At 44.8% G+C, this 20,219-nt stretch overlaps 1 protein-coding gene across 3 annotated transcripts in view; it reads left to right on the top strand.

The window, feature by feature from the left end:
• Positions 1–5,258: 5,258 nt before the first annotated feature.
• The window catches only part of GPR160 (G protein-coupled receptor 160), a 30,892-nt gene continuing 15,931 nt past the window's right edge, over positions 5,259–20,219 (top strand). Inside the window, exon 1 of one of the 3 annotated variants that reach the window (XM_027112064.1) lies at positions 5,259–5,362. The gene's annotated coding sequence lies outside the window, so the exon portion shown is untranslated. Of the gene's footprint in view, positions 5,363–6,106; positions 6,210–7,271; positions 7,425–20,219 lie in introns of those variants that run through there. The other 2 variants (XM_027112073.1, XM_027112082.1) reach the window with 2 other exon arrangements.

Below are 20,219 nucleotides of genomic sequence, written 5' to 3'. Positions count from 1 at the left end.
CTAACTATTAAAAACAAAAATAAGTAAAGACTTGAAAAAGGTGAAGGATTAAGTCATGTGTTATTTGGAAGAAGAGAGTTCCCAAAAGAGATAGCAAGTGTAAAGGCCCTGAGGCAGAAGTCTACCTGGCATATTAAAACAGAAAAACAAACAAACCACCGAGGAAGCTCCTCATCTGGCTGTAGCAGAGAGGGGAGTATGGAAGGGGATGGTACAGAGAGGTAACGGCAATGGGGGCCGACAGTGTAGCTCTATAGGCCATTGTAAGGACTTTGTTTTTTGGGTTTTTTTTAACATCTTTATTGGAGTATAATTGCTTTACAATGGTGTGTTAGATCCTGCTTTATAACAAAGTGAATCAGTTATAAATACATATGTCCCCATATCTCTTGTGTCTCCTTCCCTCTCACCCTCCCTATCCCAGCCCTCTAGGTGGTCACAAAGCACCGAGCTGATCTCCCTGTGCTATGCGGCTGCTTCCCACTAGCTATCTACCTTACGTTTGGTAGTGTATATATGTCCATGCCACTGTCTCACTTTGTCACAGCTCACCCTTCCCCCTCCCTGTATCCTCAAGTCCATTCTCTAGTAGGTCTGCATCTTTATTCCCGTCTAGCCCCTAGGTTCTTCTGACCATTTTTTTTTCTTTCTTTTTTTTTTAGATTCCATATATATGTGTTAGCATACGGTGTTTGTTTGTCTCCTTCTGACTTACTTCACTCTGTATGACAGACTCTAGGTCCATCCACCTCACTACAGATAACTCAGTTTTGTTCCTTTTTATGGCTGAGTAATATTCCATTGTATATCTATGCCACATCTTCTTTATCCATTCATCTATTGATGCACACTTAGGTTGCTTCTGTCCTGGCTATTGTAAATAGAGCTGCAATGAACATTTTGCTACATGACTTTTTGAATTATGGTTTTCTCAGGGTATATGAAGGACTTTGACTTTGAATGAGAGGGAAGCCACTGGAAAGTTTTGACCAGAGAGGGACAATATCTGACTTACATTCTAAAATGACTATTCCAGGGAATTCCCTGGCGGCCCTGTGGTTAGGACTCCACGCTTTCACTGCTGTGGGTCAATCCCTGGTCGGGGAACTAAGATCCCGCAAGTTGTGCAGCGCAGCCAAAAAAAAAAAAAAAAAAGACTATTCCAGCTGCTGCATTGCAGATGGGTTGAAGGAGGACAAGGACAAAAACAGGAACCATTCAGAAGGCTATTCCAACAATCCAGTCAAGAGATAGATGGGGGCTTGGACCTGGGGAGCAAGCTGTGAAGTGGGGAGATGTGGTCAGATTACACAAATGGGCAAAAGTGTAGGGTCAAAGATGTTCAAGGCAATGTCATTTGTAACTGAGATTAACTAGAGATAACCTAAATGTCCATTAATAGAAGGCAGGTTAAATAAATTACGATCTTTTTTTTCTTAACTTAAAAACTTCTGTAGTGATTGAAAGAATGTATTATTTTTAAAATTAAAAGCCAAGGGCTTCCCTGGTGGCGCAGTGGTTAGAAGTCAACCTGCCAATGCAGGGGACACGGGTTCGATCCCTGGTCCTGGAGGATCCCACATGCCGCGGAGCAACTGGGCCCGTGCACCACAACTACTGAGCCTGAGCTCTGGAGCCCACGAGCCACAACTGCTGAAGCCCGGGCTCCTGGAGCCCGTGCTCCGCAACAAGAGAAGCCACCAAATGAGAAGCCCAAGCACGGCAACGAAGAGTAGCCCCCACTCGCTGCAACTAGAGAAAGCCCACGCGCAGCAACAAAAGACTCAACGCGGCCAAAAATAAATAAATTTTTTAAAAAATTAAAAGCCAAAGTGAATGATAGTAATTTTTAACGTTATTCAATTTCAGCATAAAGGGATATGTTGTAGTTTCAACAAAAGCATATTTTTTGGACCATTAAAACATCTTGCTTGGTAATTAAAAATACAAACCTCAAAGCATTGAAATTAGAGTTTCTTATTTAAAAAAAGAGAGTCAAACAGAAATATGCATATGTACCTGCTGAACTAGTGTACCAGTAATTCATGGCTGGTCACTACAAAGTCTGTGCTTCTATTCTTTTCCTTTTAAAAATGTTTGGTAGAGTGTATATTGTCTAGGAGATGAGGAAACAAGACGCTTGGCAAGGGCTGGTTTTTACTGAAACTTTAAGATTGACTTTGCTATTACAAAGCATCTAAGAGCGGAATAGACAAAAGATTTGTCTAAGGGGTGAAACTGGTAAGTGGATATATGATTCTGAATCTACATATTGGCCAGACATCCATTTGGTGGAGGCTCTAAACTGATCATTTATTAATCACTCACCATATGCCAGGAAGCACTATGCCTTGTATTTTGATGATAATTTCTAATTTTACAATACGTAATCTAATTTTACAAAATTGCCCAAGGTCATTAGCTAAATAAATGGAAGAGCTGAAACTCATAGATTGTCTCATGCCAATCCCACCCTCTTTCTGCTATCACACTGTATTAGGTAGAGTTGGTGGATTGATTTTTGAGGCTTTTCTTGGGAAAGAATAGTGTATCCATTAGGATTGCGTTCAATTGCTTGCAACAAACCTTAACCAAGAGTGCTTTAAACAAGTAAGGGGGGGACTTCCCTGGTGGCACAGTGGTTAAGAATCCACCTGCCAATGCAGGGGTAAAGGGTTCGATCCCTGGTCCGGGAAGATCGCACGTGCTGCGAAGCAATAAGCCTGTGCACCACAGCTACTGAGCCTGCGCTCTAGAGCCCGCATGCCACAACTACCGAAGCCCAGACCACACGACTACTGAAGCCCATGAGCCTAGAGCCCGTGCTCCGCAACAAGAGAAGCCACCACAATGAGAAGGCCGTGCACCACAACGAAGAGTAGCCCCTGCTCACCACAACTAGAGAAAGCCCGCGTGCAGCAACGAAGACCCAATGCAGCCAAAAATAAATAAATTTATATTAAAAAAAAAGTAAGGGGATTATTTTTCTCATGTAATAAAAAGTCTGGAGCTCAGCAGTCTGCAGTAGGTGCTTTTCCTCCTTTTCTCTTGTGTGCTGTCCTGTGGTCATAAAATGGTTGCTCACCCTCCAAGCTCACAGCAACCTCACAGCCAGAATAAAACAGAAGGAGAAAAGCGGTGGTGTCTGCTTCAGGAAAGCAAAAACCTTCTCAGGACTCTCTAGGCAACTTCCCCCTCCACCTCAGCCGTCGAGCCATGTGACTGCCCCGCAAGGACTTCTGGGAAGGTGAGCATTTCAGCCCGGCTCATCGCCTCCTGGAACAAAATCTGAGTTCTCTTCGAAGGGAAGAAGGGGGATTGGTTATTGAGGAGACAGTAAGCAGTGTCTGCCCCATGAAAAATATCTGACAGATCAAAGATGTTGGGGAGGAAACAGCTGCCTCAGAAGTACTGCTGGATCAAATGGATTCTAGGGGCTCTGGGCACCACTGTTGATGTGTTGATATTTTGCTGCAAGAGAGGAAGGGAAATGTAGTCTTTGTTCTAAGCAGGCTTGGGCTCAGCTTCAATTCTATTATTATGGAAGAAGGAGAGAATGGCTATTAGGGAACAAGAAAGGGCTCTTCCACAGTCCCTCCACCAGGCCCTGAAACCGAGTACCCCTTGGGAAAGAGTCCGGTGTGCACAGCCGTATACTCTGTCATCTGTTCTAGGCAGGTGCGGGTCTGAGGGCAGTTGCTGACACAGGCTTTGGAATGGAGAGACGGCAGTGGGCACCTGGGGATACTTGAGGATGCTGAGAACATTTGCAGATAATTCAGCCTCCTGGATTGGCCTGGAAGGAGCCATGAAAAGTGCAGGCTAGCTCTTGAGAGTCACCTCCCCCCAGCCCTGTCAGTAGCAAGACACCTCACCTTCCTATTCCTCATTTTCCTCTTCTTTAAAGGGGAGTAATAACCCGACCACATAGTTTGACGTGATGCATGTCCAGTTCCTGTTTTATGCTATACACTCCATAGACGGCCGCTGTTATTATTTTTTATACAGCAGGTTCTTATTAGTCATCCATTTTATACACATCAGTGTATACATGTCAGCAGCTGTTAGTTGTGATAGGAGCATGATCTGGTCCCCACACCCCCTGCTCTAACTCAGTTCACATCCTCTTCTTCTCAGCTCTACTGACTCACTTGCTATTCCTCTGTCAGAACATGCACTCTCTGGCCAGGTCTGGCTTCTGGCTTTGCTCACAGTGGAATCTTGGCTGAAACACTTCACATCCTGGTGAATCCTGTAGTCCTTCAGGACTCAGCACACATGCCCCCTTCTCCAGAAATTCCTCTCTGACCTCCCCAGGTTGGGTCAAGCCGCTTCTCAGGCCCTCTAGCAGCCCACACTTACTTCTATCACGGTTCAGTTCTTACTGCACCTTTGGGCGGGCCGTTGCTAAGTTCCTTGCAAGACCACTCAAGCTTTCTGGGAGATTAAGAAAGGGCCAGCCCACTCCCCTTATTGAAGGCTCTTCAGGAAAAGGAGGACGAGGAAACTGTGCTGGGTTTTTCTTTTCTTGTTTCTTGTTTTTGGCCACGCCGCTGGGCATGCGGCACTTATTTACCCAACCAGGGATCGAACCTGTGGCCCTTGCAGTAGAAGCGCAGTGTCCTAACCACTGGACTTCCAGGGAATTCCCTGCGCTATATTTTAAATGTTTAAATGATTGGCAAGTCGTAGGTGCTCAAAAAATATTTGTTGAATATAACAAATTAGTAATGTTGACACAAAGAAAGGCAATGCAGTATAAGTGTGCTATTTCCAAATATGCAATTTGCGGATTTTTATTTTAAATGTGAATTCATAGTGCATTACAGGTGGTTGTTTATATCAGGTTCTGTCACCCTATGTATATCCTCATCTGGAGGAAACTGCAATGGCCCCGTGCCGACCCTGCTGAGGAGATGGGAGATCCTTGGGCAGGGCTGGAGGTGGGAGTATCTGAAGGCCCGGCACGCAAAAGGGGGGGTTTCATCTTCCACCCTACACCCTCGGGGAATCCCCTGTGCCAGCCTCGACCCAGGCCCCTCTCCCGCGCGCCTGGGTGGCGGCCTGGACGCCTCTCGCCGCCCCGCCCGCAGGCGGCGCCCTCCGGCCAGTCTCCCGCTGGGGTCGCGACGGGGCGTGCGCGCTCAAAGGATTGCATCCGCACTTCCTGGTAGCAGCGCGCGGGGCCGTTGCGGGGTTGCTGCGGGGTCCCCGGGGCCGTGCTCTCAGCCCCGGCCTGTCCCCGGTCACCTGGGGCCGGGCGCGGCAGGTGCCCGGCGGCGACCTCGCTGCGGGTCTGGTCGGGCGCCCAGCGCCGCGGACGCGGAGCGCGAGCCGGGAGCCGGGAGCCGCCGCGCCTCGGGTGAGTTGCGGGGACTCGCGCCTGGCGTCTCGCAGCTGCTTCCCTCCTCACCCGGGGCTCCGGGGTGGGGAGGCCGACGGCACCGCGCCGCTCCCCGCTTCCCTGGCTGTGCTCTGCGCGTCGGGGAGGGAGAGGAATTTCACTCCCGGGGATTCAGGGGCTGGGGTTCTTTATTACTTAAGAGATCCTGGAGTGGGTGGTGGCCCTGGACTGAAAGCCGAGGACGCCGCGCTCCGGCTGGGGGGTGATCGTAGCCTTCGCGCCACGGGTCCGCCCCGGGTTTGGACCCGGGGGTGGGGTGCAGGGATGGAACCGGTGGCCTAGGTTGGGTGTATACTCACATCCAGCTCGTACCCCCTTTCCCGGGGAGAGAGCTATTAAACATTGTAAAACATCAGTGTGTGCAACTTTCCTTCCTGGAACACACAGGTGGGCATATAGTCACGGGCACACATGCTCGTGTATTCGTTGGGGCGGACTTTGCGTCCCCTCTCTTGGCCCTCGGGCGTTGGGGACGGTGCCCCCGCGAACGCCGGGCATTGGGATTAAGCCCTGGGGCTTTTCAGGTTGGTTGTTCTCTGAGACCGTGGCGTTCTGGGTGGTTCCTCTGTCCCCAGCCTGGATGGCTCAAAATTCTCTCTAAATAACTTGGGACCGCCCTCCGGAATTTGTTGGCTCAGTGAAACTCCTCTTCTCACCTGGGCAGGTGGTCTCGGGAGGTGGCAGCGGGGTCCCCCGCCCCCCGCATTCCGGAAGCGACCGCGAGGACCCGGCTTGCGGAGGAAGGTCCAGCTGGGAGGAAACGTACTTGCTTCGCACCATTGCTTTGCTTGTGCAAATAACTCGGGTAAGGGCCGGGGCGGGGGGTCGTTCAAACCCGGGAGACAAATCCACCACAGACCAGAATTGCAAAGGACGCTTGAGTGAGTGTTTGGATCTCAGCATTGTTCATGGCTTCAGGTCAGATCAATTTCGTTTGTGCTTTTCAGGTTACTTTTAAACTTCTTTAACTATGAAACGACTAATTAACATACACGTTTTTTCTTGACAGCCCCTAAGACTGGAGTTTCTTTGTGGTATCTTTAGAATAGAATTGCTGGGAATTGCAGGTGAGGATCAGCCTGGCTGCTATGAGAATCATAGGGATGGAAGGAACCTGTGGTTTAAAGACTAAGAGACAGAAGGTGGCAATGCTATGTGTAAACCTTGGTTGGGTCCTGATTTGATGAAAATAGTTTTTTTAAAAATCGTGCCAATAGAGGAAATTTGTACTGGCTGTGTTTTAGTATTAAGAATATTAGTTTTGTTTAGTTACTTTGGGTAACGGTATCATGATTAGGGTTGTTTTTAAACCCTTATCTGTTAGAAATACATTCTAAACTTGAAATATAGGTTGAGGATTTGCTTCAAAATAAGCCAGTTTTGGGGAGGGCTGCTAGCGGAGAAGTGAGGGGGAACAAGGTGAAGGGAGATTGGCCATGAATTGTTAATAGTTGAAGATGGATGAATGGTGGGGGTACGGACTGCCTTGTAATCTTGACTCTGCTTTTGTATGTTTGGCATTTTCCTTTCAACGTAACACCACTTGTGGAGGTTTTTTGCAGAAGGTAGATTTGGAAGGTAACACTAGTGGTTCTAGATTCACAGCCTTCCACAGATCCTCACTCTTTGTTAGCTGGGTATAAAGGCTGCCTCTGCAGACTCATAACAAGTCTTTTCCTCCCTCCCAGGGGTGCCGCTTTATTTTGTTGCGAAGGCATAGAGTATTTGCTGAGTGTGACAAAGCTGAGAGGATCAAGTTGATGCAGGTGGATGCTGGGTCAGCTTTTTTTTTATACAAAGGGTATTAGCGAGCATAAGGGTTGAGTTGTCTCCAAATGGACAGGTTGTATAAAATGTGTTAGCAATTTTTCTGAACTGCCCCAATCCTTTCTAAGTTATGCTCATCAAAAAACAGAGCTCAGAGTAGTGAACACTCCCGTACACACTTAGGTTTTGTGTACACTTTTGGAAGCACTGTATACATCAGTACAAAGTCAACATTATGAAAACGAATCACAAGGTGAGTGGAGCTCTACTTATTACCCGAGAGAGATCTTATCTGTGTGTGTGGCCTGTTTCCTGTCCTTACCTTGTTTGCTTCAGGTATCATGCAGTGTAAATATTTAGCAAAGAACTGGCTCCTGAAATTTCTGTGTATTCTTTTCCAAGAACCTTGCTTTCAAGAGGAGGGACATGGGAAGTTGTATCTATGTATTCATCCAACTTGCTTATTTTTGCCCCCTCTGGATTTATCATATAATTCCTACTCATTCTATCATGCCTGATTAATAATGTGGAAAAGTGATGATCTTATGAGGGAGCTATTAAAGTTCAATAGAGGGAGGAAAGGGAGGCATATAGTCCCGCAAGATAAACCCACATTTCTTAGTAGATATCGTGGAACTGATTTTAATGCCTCCTTGCTTTTAAGAGAAAACAACGCACGTAAATGATATCAGTGATAGCTGAAAGTTGAAGTGTTAGATGAATCCCCTCAGCCTAGACCTTGCCCGTGTAGATTCACTAGAATAAAAGAGGTTGTAAAGATGCTTTAAGTCAGATTCAGTTGAGGAAATGCCAGAGCATGTCCCAGTTTCCTCGTAGTGCATGGGAAAATGAGAGAACCAACCAAAATCCCCTTACTGTTGGGAAATATCCTAGTGAATTCATGATGGTACTTAAGTGAAATTGTTTGGCTTGTGACAGTTTTCTTTGTGTGAATCAAAGAAATACGCAACTGTTAAGTGACTTTATTTTCGACGTCAGTTCTCTGAGACAAGAACATGGAGAGAGAAAAGAAACTTGCCAGGTTCTTAAGTGAACAGGCAGTGACCTCATGTATGCTCTCCTCTGTGAGAGGATGGTAGATTTGGGCGGACTCTGGAGAGTTGATTGTTAATCGCCATTTTAAGGAATTACCACAAATGTGACACCATCTTCTCCCACATCATGTTATGGAAGGGTATAAACGCATTAGAAAAGCAAATTACATACTGCTTTGTTGGCCTAGAAACGAGAGGAAAGGGTGTTGGCAATCCACTCAATAATCCTCTTCTAATTTGTAAGCACTCAGCTCTCATCTACATCACTTCATCCCATCCTGTGAAGTTCAGCAGCGGTGCTGGAGGATTATTTTAGTTTTTAGCAGATGAGAAATTTGAAAATCTAGAAAAGCGAAGGCTTGCCAGGTGGTTTCTTTGGAGATATGGGGGAAGGAAATTTAACATTCATTAAGAGTTCAAGTCATCTTCACACACGTTTTTAATTCTCACAAAGCTCTCTAAATTGGGTATTTTCAACCCATTTTGTGGATGAAATTGTAGCTAAGAGAGGTTCGTAGTTCACTTGAGGTCTGGCAGATGGTAAAAATAGAGCCAGGATTCAAATTCAGATCTGTTGGACCTTAGAGTTTACGTTATTTCCAGCCTCTGTGCTGGTCCAAACTCTAGCAGACAGCAGAGCTACCATACCCAAGAGTTCTTTTTTTTTTTTTTTTTTTTTTCTGGTACGCGGGCCTCTCACTGTTCTGGCCTCTCCCGTTGCGGAGCACAGGCTCCGGACGCGCAGGCTCAGCGGCCATGGCTCACGGGCCCAGCTGCTCCGCGGCATGTGGGATCTTCCCGGGCCCGGGCACGAACCCGCGTCCCCTGCATCAGCAGGCAGACTCTCAACCACTGCGCCACCAGGGAAGCCCAAGGCAAGCTATCTTTTTTGCCACACTCAACTGCCCTGGTTACAAACTGGGGCCGTGTGCCACATCCAGCCGACAAGGATGTTTTATCAGGCCAGCGCAGAGTTTGGGAAAATCAAAAACAAAGCTGAGCCAATGTTGACAATTGGGAGGTTTCAAATATTCTGCCCCCAAGAATTCCTGAAGGCGGTACTGGAGCAGCCTTCTCTCTAGAGAAGGGTAGTGTACTCCGTTTCCCCCTGGTCTCCACCACTCCCTATCGTGGTCCCCATCCTTGAGCCCAGGGACCATCGCACTTGCACTGTTGTTTCTTACAGTAAGAGTTCTTCCTACGTGTGCATCTATCCAATATGGAATAACCCAAGAGAGCTTGAGGGCTCTTGTCCCAAGAAAAAGGGAAAGAGCATATTCCTTTGAGAGAATGAACACTCTTGTGTTTACTCTGCAGTGATTCTGTGACAGAAAATACAAGGTATGTCATCATTTTTCTCACACCCTGTCTGTGTTACTCATTTACATAGAACTTTAGAGCTTACTACCCCTGCAATACAATAAAAATGGAGTACATGTGTGGGCACGCTGCAGCAGAGAAAAGGAGGGCCTCCCAAACCCCAAACTACTGACTCTTTGTGAGCAGGAAGATGGGTCTTGTGCACCTGGGGGGGGTTCCCCGGCGTGTCCTGTAGGGGTGGGCCACCAAGAAGCCCTCTGTCTTTAAGCAGCCTGACTTTGGGATCCTGAGATTGTGCCCTGGCTCTCTGCTCTGAGGGCCCCAGAAAGTAATCCCCTCCCCCTCCTCTGCCCACCCCTCTCGAGCTGGTGACAGATCTGTCCTGCACACCACTGAGGCATGGCCCCATCGGAAAGCTCCGCAGGCAGGAGGAACTGAGGCGCCCTAGTCCAGCCTTTGAGAGGTTTCTGGGGTGCAAGTCCAAGGGTGGCCTGATTCCTCATCTTGAAACTTTCGCTCAAGGGTCGTGGGACAGATGTTCCCGCCTCTGTCTGTATGTGGAGTTTCGTTGCAGGGGAGGCTGCTGTTTAGATCTTTGTTTCCTCTCCCTGAGTTCCGAGTACTCGTGGCTGCTGCGTGGAGGTGTGGGCATGGTGAGGCAGAGGTGCTGAGAAGGAAGTACAGATGGAACCTTGCCGTGCGGTTTTGAGGAAACGTCAGGTGTTGTTTTATGACCTTTGTCACTAGAGCTGTGAGTCTAGGTGTGTGCGTACCCCAGTGTGAGAAGAAACGTGGGACGGGGGGCGCTGCAGGCGGGCTGCCTTGTGTGGTTGGAAGAAGGACATTAGAGGCTGAGGGCTTTCCTAAGTGCCAGGCCGGCGGGTTGATCGGAACCTTTCTGGGGAGCTCTGGGCGTGTTCTCAGGTAGGTGATTACTACTCCCTGGTCAAACACACGGCCTGCAAGGAGACTAGGTTGATGACCGGCCTCAGCAAACACAGGTGAAGCGTGGCGCCCCCGAGTGTGGACTCTCGCCAGGTGGCTGATGTCTCCCTGGTTCTCCCACCACCTCGCTGTGTGACCTTGACCTTGACCTATTTTTCTAACCACTCTGCCCTTCGGTTTTCTCCTGTGTAAAATGGAAGTACTGAGCACACCTACCACACAGGGCTGCGAGGATGAAGCGGCGCGTGGAGGGCCCGGCGTGGAGTAGGGGTTCCCTGAGCGCTGGCTGTCGCTGGAGCCCCGCCTTCCTTCGCTTTGGCCTTTATTCGGGGGATTTCCCCCCGAGAATTTTAGAAGGCAGGCTGCAGGGTGGACACGCTTTCCAGCTCTGACCTCCCTGTTTTCAGAGGCCGCCTGGCCTGCCTCGTGGCCTGAGGAAATGTCCTCCGTGACAGGTGTCAGCAGGGGGTTTGGCGGGGCAGCTTTGGGACTGATGACGAGAACGGGGCCGGGAACTGGGGCTGTGGCCCTGTGGTCTGGGGATTGAAATGCGCTGTGCCTCTGGAAAGGAGATGGGTCCCCCCGCCGGCCCCTGGTGGGGGAGGAGCGGACTGCGTAGATGGGGCAGATGCCTCTGCCGCGGCGGCGGGGCTCCGGCCACCTGAGTCCCCTCCGGCGCCTCTTCCGTCAGCTGGGGACGTGCCCTCCTCCCGGGAATGCTGGGAGCAGCTAACAAATACGAAGTCCTGACCCAGGCCCCGTGAAGTACTGGGTCCGACCTGCCCTTTGGTGGCGAAGTCAAAGACCGGGTACCCCGGGGGTTTACTTTTAACTTGGAGAAATAATAGAGGTGCTGTTAACCTGTACTGGCAGAGCATTTTGTAGTTTTCAAAGGGCTATCCAATTTGATCTTTGACCAGTGCTGCGGGCTTATTTGTTTGCATTTGTTTCTCTTGCCTGTTGCTCTCTGTCAGGAGAGGTACAGAAGTGAACTGAGGTTCAGGCCAGAGGGGAGCCCAGAAGTGGGAACGGAGGAGTGGGCTGTGCGTTCTACTTTATCAGAGAAGGTAACCCGTGTTCGTATTCCTTATGCCCTTAAGGAGTCATAGGGAGTGATGACGTCTGGGGAGGGGAAGGGGGAGATTTAGAGCTGAGGTGTTCTCAGGAAGCTGAAAGCATCCCTTGTGTCCAGGGAGGCTGAACGGAGGGGTAGCCCGTCCCCCCCAGAGTCCCCTGCCAGCAGCCAAGGCAGAGGTCGCCCGGTTGACAGCTCCTGCCCAGACCCATTCACGGAGGTACCAGTGGGGCTCAGGGGGAGGCGGGGCTCTGGGCTGCTGGGCTGCCTCCTCCTCCTGCCCAGGTCCGGACCTTCATGGAACTGTTGCCTTTCTCCTCCTTTTTTTCTCCTCCGCCGCTCCCAGCCAGGTGTTCCAGTGAGATGCTGCACAGCCTCCACAGCCCTCCCCACCCCAGCTAACAGCCCACAGAGCTGCTCCCTTCTGACCGTTCTGCAGGGGTTTCCCTCCACAGCCCCTGCCATTTCCCATTGGTATCCTTGCCCCTGCTGCCTGCTGATTCTGTGTGTCCTGCAGACCAGCAGCAACGGGAGCTTGTTAGAAGTGCAGAGTCTCAGGCCCACCCCAGACACAGTGAATCAGAATCCAGCTTTTACCAAGATCCACATTCAAGCTTGAAAAGTATTGGTCTACAAGGCCATGACCTTACCAATCACAGGTGGCCTGGCATTAATTACCTCTGATCTGTGTATATTAGTACATTTTTCAGGTTTACCCAATATGGGAATAATGCTGTATGTACCACTGGTTTTCAGCCTCCCATCCCCTACCATTAGACTGTCTGAGGATAACAGCTCACGCCTCTCGGTTACGCTGATTCTCAGGGATCAGCAGAACCTCTGGAAGGCATGAGGAGTTCCATTACAGTATTGCCCCCCACCGTGAGAAACCCTGGTATATACAGCTTTTATCTCAGTTCTGTCATCTTACATTGTATTGTCAGCATTTTCTCGTACTTAATCTTTCTGAAGAGCTTGTCTTTCATGGCTACAGATAGTAGTCCATCTCATGACTGTCATAAATCATTTGACTACTTCCTTATTGTGAGGCATTTAAATTGCTCTGATCCTTTTGGGGTGGGAGAGTGTTCTGTAGGCTATTATAAGTATGCTGAAGTGAGCTGCTCAGGCCGTAATTACTTCCGTCAGCTCTGATTATTCCCTTATGGTGAATTCCGGAGTGGAGATACTGAATCAAGAGGCATGAACATTCTAAACACTCTTTAAAATGCAGGAGGAGTATAGGAAGTACCCTGACAGATATCCTCCCGGGCACTGGGTAGTGTGGTCTGTAGACAGATTCTCTGGGGAGCAGCAATCACTCCTTGTTCATCATCACACACGTCAAGGCCCAGCTTACAGCAGATTCTGAGGTGTGACTCCCAAGGGGGTTGGCGAGTGGGAGGGAAGTTACCTGAAGGGTGGGGGTGGGTAGCTGCCTGTGATGGTGGCATTTCTTCCTCCTGGCCTGAATCCTGAGTCCACTCACCAGGCAGCAGCTTCCTTCAGGGTGTGTCTGCACGTTTTAGCTTGCCTTCCAGTGGCAGGCGCAGGCAGGACGGGGAGTTTGTGGAGGCCTGAAATGACAGCCTCACTTACTAGTCCTGAATCTGCAGTTCCCGACTGGCACCAAACTTGTTTTTGCTTCATAAGTCTGTGACCGTTAGGTTTGTAACACTTTTTCCTCCCGGGAGCAGACCAGGAAACTCATGTTAAGTAAACTGTATTCTGAAAGGTACACTCAGATTCTGTCATGAAGAAGAAGTGATATATCAACATTGTATTTGTGATTGAGTCATGGTTTGAACTTGGTTGCCAGGAATATATTTTTGGCCCTCTATAAATATGTTTGGAGTAAATGAGCGAATGAATATGCACAGAATGAATGAGTTCGATTATGTTAAATAACATACATATATTAGATATATTTGTGTGTATCACATGACATAATTAAAACATTTTAAACTGAATATTAAATCATTAGCCATTCATTTATATTAACTATTTGACATGTTATGACTTCCAAATAGACACACACACACACACACACTATACTTTCTGGAAATAAGTGTGGTTGATTCAGAGGTTGTCTATAGCAAACAACAGACTTTTATGAATGCAATACAGTGTACAATAGGAAAACAAAAGTGGCTTCTTTTGTCAACATGTTTTTGAGATTCATGCATGTTGTGTATTTCAGTAGTTTGTTCTTTTTTATTAATAGCTAATATTCCACTCTTTGATTATACAACCATTCATTTGTCCATTCTGCCTGGAAGACCATTTGGGTTGTTTTCAGTTTGGGGCTTTTATGAAGGAAACTGCTGTGAACATTCTTTTACAAGTCCTTTTTTAAAAACACAGTTTTCTTGAGGTGCAATTTACATGCCATAAAATCCACCCATTGTAAGTGTACGATTCTATGATTTTTATAGATTTGTACAGCCATCACCACAATCTAATTTTTGAACATTTCTATCACCCCCAAAGTTCCCTCATGCCAGCTTAAGTCCCCACTCCTAAGCCCAGGCAGCCACTGACCTACTTCCTGTCTCTTGCCTTTTCTGGATATTTCCTATAAATGGAATCCTAGAATATGTAGGATTTTTGTGTCTAGCTTCTTGCACTTGGCATAATATTTTTGAAGTTCATCCATTTGCAGCATGTGTCAGTAGCTTGTTCCTTTGTATTGTGGAATAGTTCAGTTTTACAGATGTAACCACATTTCATTTATTTCTTCGCTAGTTGATGGACATTTGAATTGTTTCTGGGTTTTGGCTGTTATAAATAATGTTTCTGTGCACATTCATGTACAGGTGTGTGTGGGCCTATATTTTTATTTCTCTTGGGTAGATTCTTAGGAGTGTAATTACCAGATTATATAGTAAGTTTATCTTTTTAAGAAACTGGTAAACTGTTTTCCAAAAGTGGCTGTAGTGTCCCACCAACAATGTATGATGGTTTTGATTTCTCCACATTCTTGCCAACACTCAATATTGTTAGTTTTTTAAATTATAGCCATCCTAATGGCTGTATGAGTGTATCTTATTACAGTTTATGTGTTTTTTTGTTTGTTTTTTTTTTTTGGCCACGCCACTTTCGGGATTAGTTCCCTGACCGGGGATTGAACCCCTGCCCCCTGCAGTGGAAGTTCGGAGTCCTAACCACTGGACCACCAGGGAATTCCCTTATAACAGTTTAAATTTACATTTCCCTAATGACTAATGATGATTAGCACCTTTCCACGTGCTTATTATTATTAGTCATTTGTATATCTGCTTTGCTGAAATATCTAGTTAAATCTTTTGCCCTTTTTTTTTTTTGGTATGCGGGCCTCTCACTGTTGTGGCCTCTCCCGTTGCAGAGCACAGGCTCTGGACGCGCAGGCTCAGCGGCCATGGCTCACGGGCCTAGCCGCTTCGCAGCATGTGGGATCTTCCCGGACCGGGGCACAAACCCGTGTCCCTTGCATCAGAAGGCGAACTCCCAACCACTGCGCCACCAGGGAAGCCCTGCCCATTTTTTTAATTGGGTTGTCACCATCGTCATATGGAGTTTCAAAAAAATTTTAATATTCTATAAAATATTCAAATAAAAATAATTGAAGTAAAATATTCAAATATTTTTTAAATTCTAGAGGCAAGGGCTTTATCAGATATATGACATGCAAATATTTTCTATGAATCTTTGACTTATATTTTTATTTTCTTAATGGCACCTTTTAAAGAAAAAAGTTTTAAATTTTGATGAAGTCTAAGATATCAATTTCTTTTCTTTTATGGTTTGCACTTCTAATTACATATCTAAGAAATATTTCCTAACTGTGTACAAGCCTTTTTTTAATAGATGTTATCTTTTAGAGCAATTTTAGATCGCAACAAAATTGAGCAGAAGGTACAGTTTCCCGAAGAGATTTCTCATATATTTCCTGTGTCCACGTATGCATAGCCTCCCCTATTATCAGCATCCCCAATCAGTGACACATTTGTTATAGTCGTTGACCTTACATTGACGCATTGTAATCACCCAAAGTCCAAAGTTTACATTACAGTTCTCTCTTGGTGGTGTACATTCTGTGGGATTGGACAAATGTATAGTGACATGTATTCACCATTACAGTAGCATACAGAGTAATACTAAAAATCCTCTGTGCTCTGCCTGTTCATCCCTTCCTCCCCTCTAACCCTTGGCAACTACTCATCTTTTTACTGTTTCCATAGTTTTGCCTTTTCCAGAGTGTCATATAGTTGGATCACACAGTATATAGCTTTTTCAGATTGGCTTCTTTCACCTAGTAAATGCATTTTTTAGGGTTCCTCCATGTCTTTTCATGGCTTGATAGCTTTTTTTTTTCTTTAATGCTAAGTAATCACAGTTTATCCAGTCACTTTCTGAAGGACATCTTGGTTGCTTCCAACTTTTGGCAATTATCAATAAAGCTGTTATAAAGACTTGTGTATAGGTTTTTGTGTGGATATAAGTTTTAAACTCCTATGGGGTAAATACCAAGGAGGGTGATTGCTGGATCGTATGATAAGAATATGTTTAATTTTGTAAGAAACCGCCAATCTAAACTGTCTTCCCAAGTGGCTGTACCATTTTGTATTTCCACTAGCAGTGAGAGTTCCTGTTGTTCCACAAGCTCACTAGCATTTGGTGTTATCATACAGGTCTTTTTGTGGACATGTATTTTAATTTCTCCTGCATAAATACCTAGGAGTGGAAGTACTGGATCATAGGATAGATGTATGTTTAATGCCAGACTTTTCCAAGGGGTTGTACCATTTTATACTCCTACGTCTTTCCCAATACTTAGTATTGGTCTTTTTACTTGTAGCCATCCTGATGGATGTGAAACTGTATGGCTATGTGCTTTTAATTAGCTTTTTCCTGATGACTAATGATGTTGAGCACCTTTTCACATGCTGTTGACCATATGTTCATTTTCCTTTTGAACTGTCTTTTCAAGTATATTGCCCATTTTTGTTTTGTCTTTTTTTTTTTTTTTTGTGGTACACGGGCCTCTCACTGTTGTGGCCTCTCCCGTTGCGGAGCACAGGCTCCGGACGCGCAGGCTCAGCAGGCTCAGGGGCCATGGCTCACGGGCCCAGCTACTCCGCGGCATGTGGGATTTTCCCGGACCGAGGCACGAACCCGTGTCCCCTGCATCGGCAGGCGGACTCTCAACCACTGCGCCACCAGGCAAGCCCTGAGTTGTTTGTCCTTTTACTGTTGATCTGTAGGCATTATAGATAGATAGGTAGGAAGGTAGTTAAGTAGGTAGACATATAGATAGATAGATAGATAGATAGTCTGGTAGTCTGAGCACAAATCATTTGTTAGATACATGTGTACTGAATATTTTCCCCCAGTATATCTCTTGCTTTTTCATTTTCTTATAAGCAAAAGATTTTAATTTTAATGAGTCTACTTTATAATTTTTTCTTTTATGTTTGGTGCTTTTGTGTGTTGCTTAATAATTCTCTACCTACCCCCAGGGCTGCAAGATTTTCTTCTTTGTTATCCTTCTAAATGCTTTAGTCTTAGCTTTTACATTTAGGCCTGTGATCAATCCTGAATTTGTGAGTATGGTGTGAGATGGGATTGAGCTCCTTCTTTTTCATACAGTTATCCATTTAGTGCAGCACCATTTATTGAAAAGACTTTCCTTTCCTCCATTGAATTGCCTTGGTACTTTCTTGTAAATCAAGTGGACTGTTGGAACTCTCTACTCTGTTCTATCTGTTTGTCTGTTCTTAAGCTAGTACCACACTATCTTCAGTTCGGTAGTTTATCAGTCTTGAAATCAGGTAGTGTAAGCCCTTCAACTTTGTTCTTTTTCAAAAATTTTCAACTATTCTGGCCCTTTGCATTTTCTTTCTTTTTTTTAAATTAACTTTTATTGGAGTATAGTTGCTTTACAATGTTGTTTTAGTTTCTCCTGTACAGCAAAGTGAATCTTTTGCATTTTTCATGTACACTTTAGAATCAACTTGTCAGTTTCTACCAAAAAGCCTGGTTGGATTTTGATCAGGACCTCACTGAATCTACCAATCTAGAGAGCATTGTCATCTTAACAATATTAATCTTCCATAGACATGGTATATCTTGCCATTTATTTAGGTCTTTAGTTTCTCTCAGCAGCGTTGTTGTTGTCTTCTCAGCAGTGTTTTATAGCTTTTAGCATTGATGATTTGTACATTTTTTTAAAAAAATTATTTACTTACTTATTTTGGCTGCTCCAGGTCTTAGTTGTGGCGTGCGGACTCTTAGTTGCAGCATGCGGACTCTTAGTTGCGGCATGCAGGCTTCTTAGCTGCAGCATGAATGTGGGATCTAGTTCCCTGACCAGAGATTGAACCCGGGCCCCCTGCATTGGAAGTGCAGAGTCTTACCCACTGGACCACCAGGGAAGTCCCTGATGATTTGTACACATTTTAAAAGATTTATTCCTATGTATTTTACATTTTAAAGTATACTGTAAATGGCAATTTTTACATTTTCAAATTTTGTTTTATATATATGCTATATATATATATATATATACACACACACATACATATATGTGTGTGTGTGTGTGTGTGTGTGTGTGTGTGTGTGTATATATATATATATATATAATTTTAAAAATTGATCTGCAACCTTAGTAAAGTAACTTAGTAACTCCAGTAAGTTTTGGGTAGATGCCTTAGCATTTTCTGTATGTATAAACATCATCTGCAGAGTTTTACTTTATTCTTTCTAATCTCTATGCCTTTTTTTTTCCTTGCCTTGTTCCTTTAAGGGAAAAGTGGTCAGTTTTTCACAGTTAAGTATGATGATAGCTGTAGATTTTTTTATAGATGTCCTTTATCAGGTTGAGGAAATTGCCCTCGATTCCTACTTTGCTGAGAGGTTTTTATCATGAATGGATGTTGAATTTTGTCAAAAACTTTTTTCTGCATTTCTCAAGATGATCATATCGTTTGTTTTCCTTTATTCTGTTCATGTGAATGTGTCTCTTTTTCATCTTTTGGAACTTTTTCATTATGTCAAATTAGGGAAAAGACCACTGTTTCTACTTCTGACACTCGAACATCTTGGCATTATTCATTGAATGTAGGTTCAGGAGCATGATTTAGACAGTTTGAATCTGATCATCTCCATAAAATACTTTATAAACTAAAAAGCACCATATATATTTAGGTAGAATTATTTGACTTAAGGGGCCTACCTGTCCCCCAAAACTTCTCTTAATCTCTGAAACTTCTGCTGTTCATCTCATGCCTAAAAAAATCAGTATGAAAATAACGGAACTGTACACAATGAGATTTTGACCTTAAAAGGTCTTACTTCCTACTTTCTGAGCTTGGGAGACCTAACTTATGGATATGACAAAATCCTTCCATTTAAGTGTCCAGTAATATTTCTCAAAAAAGAAATTCTCAAAAAAATCTGTATACTTGTTGCCTATGTCCCATTCTTCATTGACCTGAAAATCCTGGGGGACTAAGAAGTCTATGGTCCTTGGTCTAAACACTGGAGAAATCAATGACTTAAAAGGAATTTCAGATGATTTGGGGTGGAGCTATCACCCTCCCAGACTTCAGACTATACTACAAAGTTACAGTAATCAAAACAGCATGGTACTGGTACAAAAACAGACACATAGATTAGTGGAACAGAATAGAAAGCCCAGAAATAAACCCACACACCTATGGTCAATTAATCTATGACAATGTAGGCAAGAATATACAATGGAGAAAAGACAGTCTCTTCAATAAGTGGTGCTGGGAAAACTGGACAGCTACATGTAAAACAATGAGATTAGAATATTTCCTCTCACCATATACAAAAGTAAACTTAAAATGGATTAAAGACCTAAATGTAAGACCTGAAACCGTAAAACTCCTAGAAGAGAACATTGGCAGAACATTCTTTGATATAAACTGTAGAAATACTTTTTTTGGACCTGTCTCCTAAGGCAAAGGAATAAAAGCAGAAATAAACAAATGGGGGCTAATTAAACCTAAAAACTTTTGCACAGCAAAGGAAACCATCCACAAAACAAAAAGACAACTTACTGAATGGGAGAAAGTATTTGCAAATGATATGGCTGACAAGGGGTTAATATCCAAAATAAAGAGCTCATACAACTCAATATCCAAAAACAATCAAACCCAATCAAAAATGGGCAGAACACTTGAATAGAAATTTTTCCAAAGAAGACATACAGATGGCTCAACATCACGAATTTTTACAGAAATGCAAATCAAAACCACAATGAGATATCACCTCACACCTGGCAGAATGGCTATCGTCAAAAAGAACACAAATAACAAATGTTGGCAAGGGTGTGGAGAAAAGGGAACCCTTGTACACTTTTGGTGGGAATGTAAATTGGTGCCACCACTATGGAGAAAAGTATGGAGGTTCCTCAAAAAACTAAAAGTAGAACTACCATATGATCCAGCAGTTCCACTCCTGGGTTTATATCTGAAAAAAAACAAAACATGAATTCAAAAAGATACATGCAACCCAGTGTTCATAGCAGCACTATTTACAATAGCCAAGATATGGAAGCAACCCAAGTATCCATCAGCAGATGAACGGATAAAGAAGATATGGTCTATGTATACAATGGAATATTACTCAGCCATAAAAAAGAATGAAA

The sequence above is a fragment of the Aethalodelphis obliquidens genome, unplaced genomic scaffold (genome assembly GCF_003676395.1).
Source record: "Aethalodelphis obliquidens isolate GAN/ISIS:26980383/991018 unplaced genomic scaffold, ASM367639v1 scaffold1, whole genome shotgun sequence".
In the NCBI taxonomy this organism is placed as follows: Eukaryota; Metazoa; Chordata; class Mammalia; order Artiodactyla; family Delphinidae; genus Aethalodelphis; species Aethalodelphis obliquidens.
This window is presented reverse-complemented; position numbering and strand designations above follow the sequence as displayed.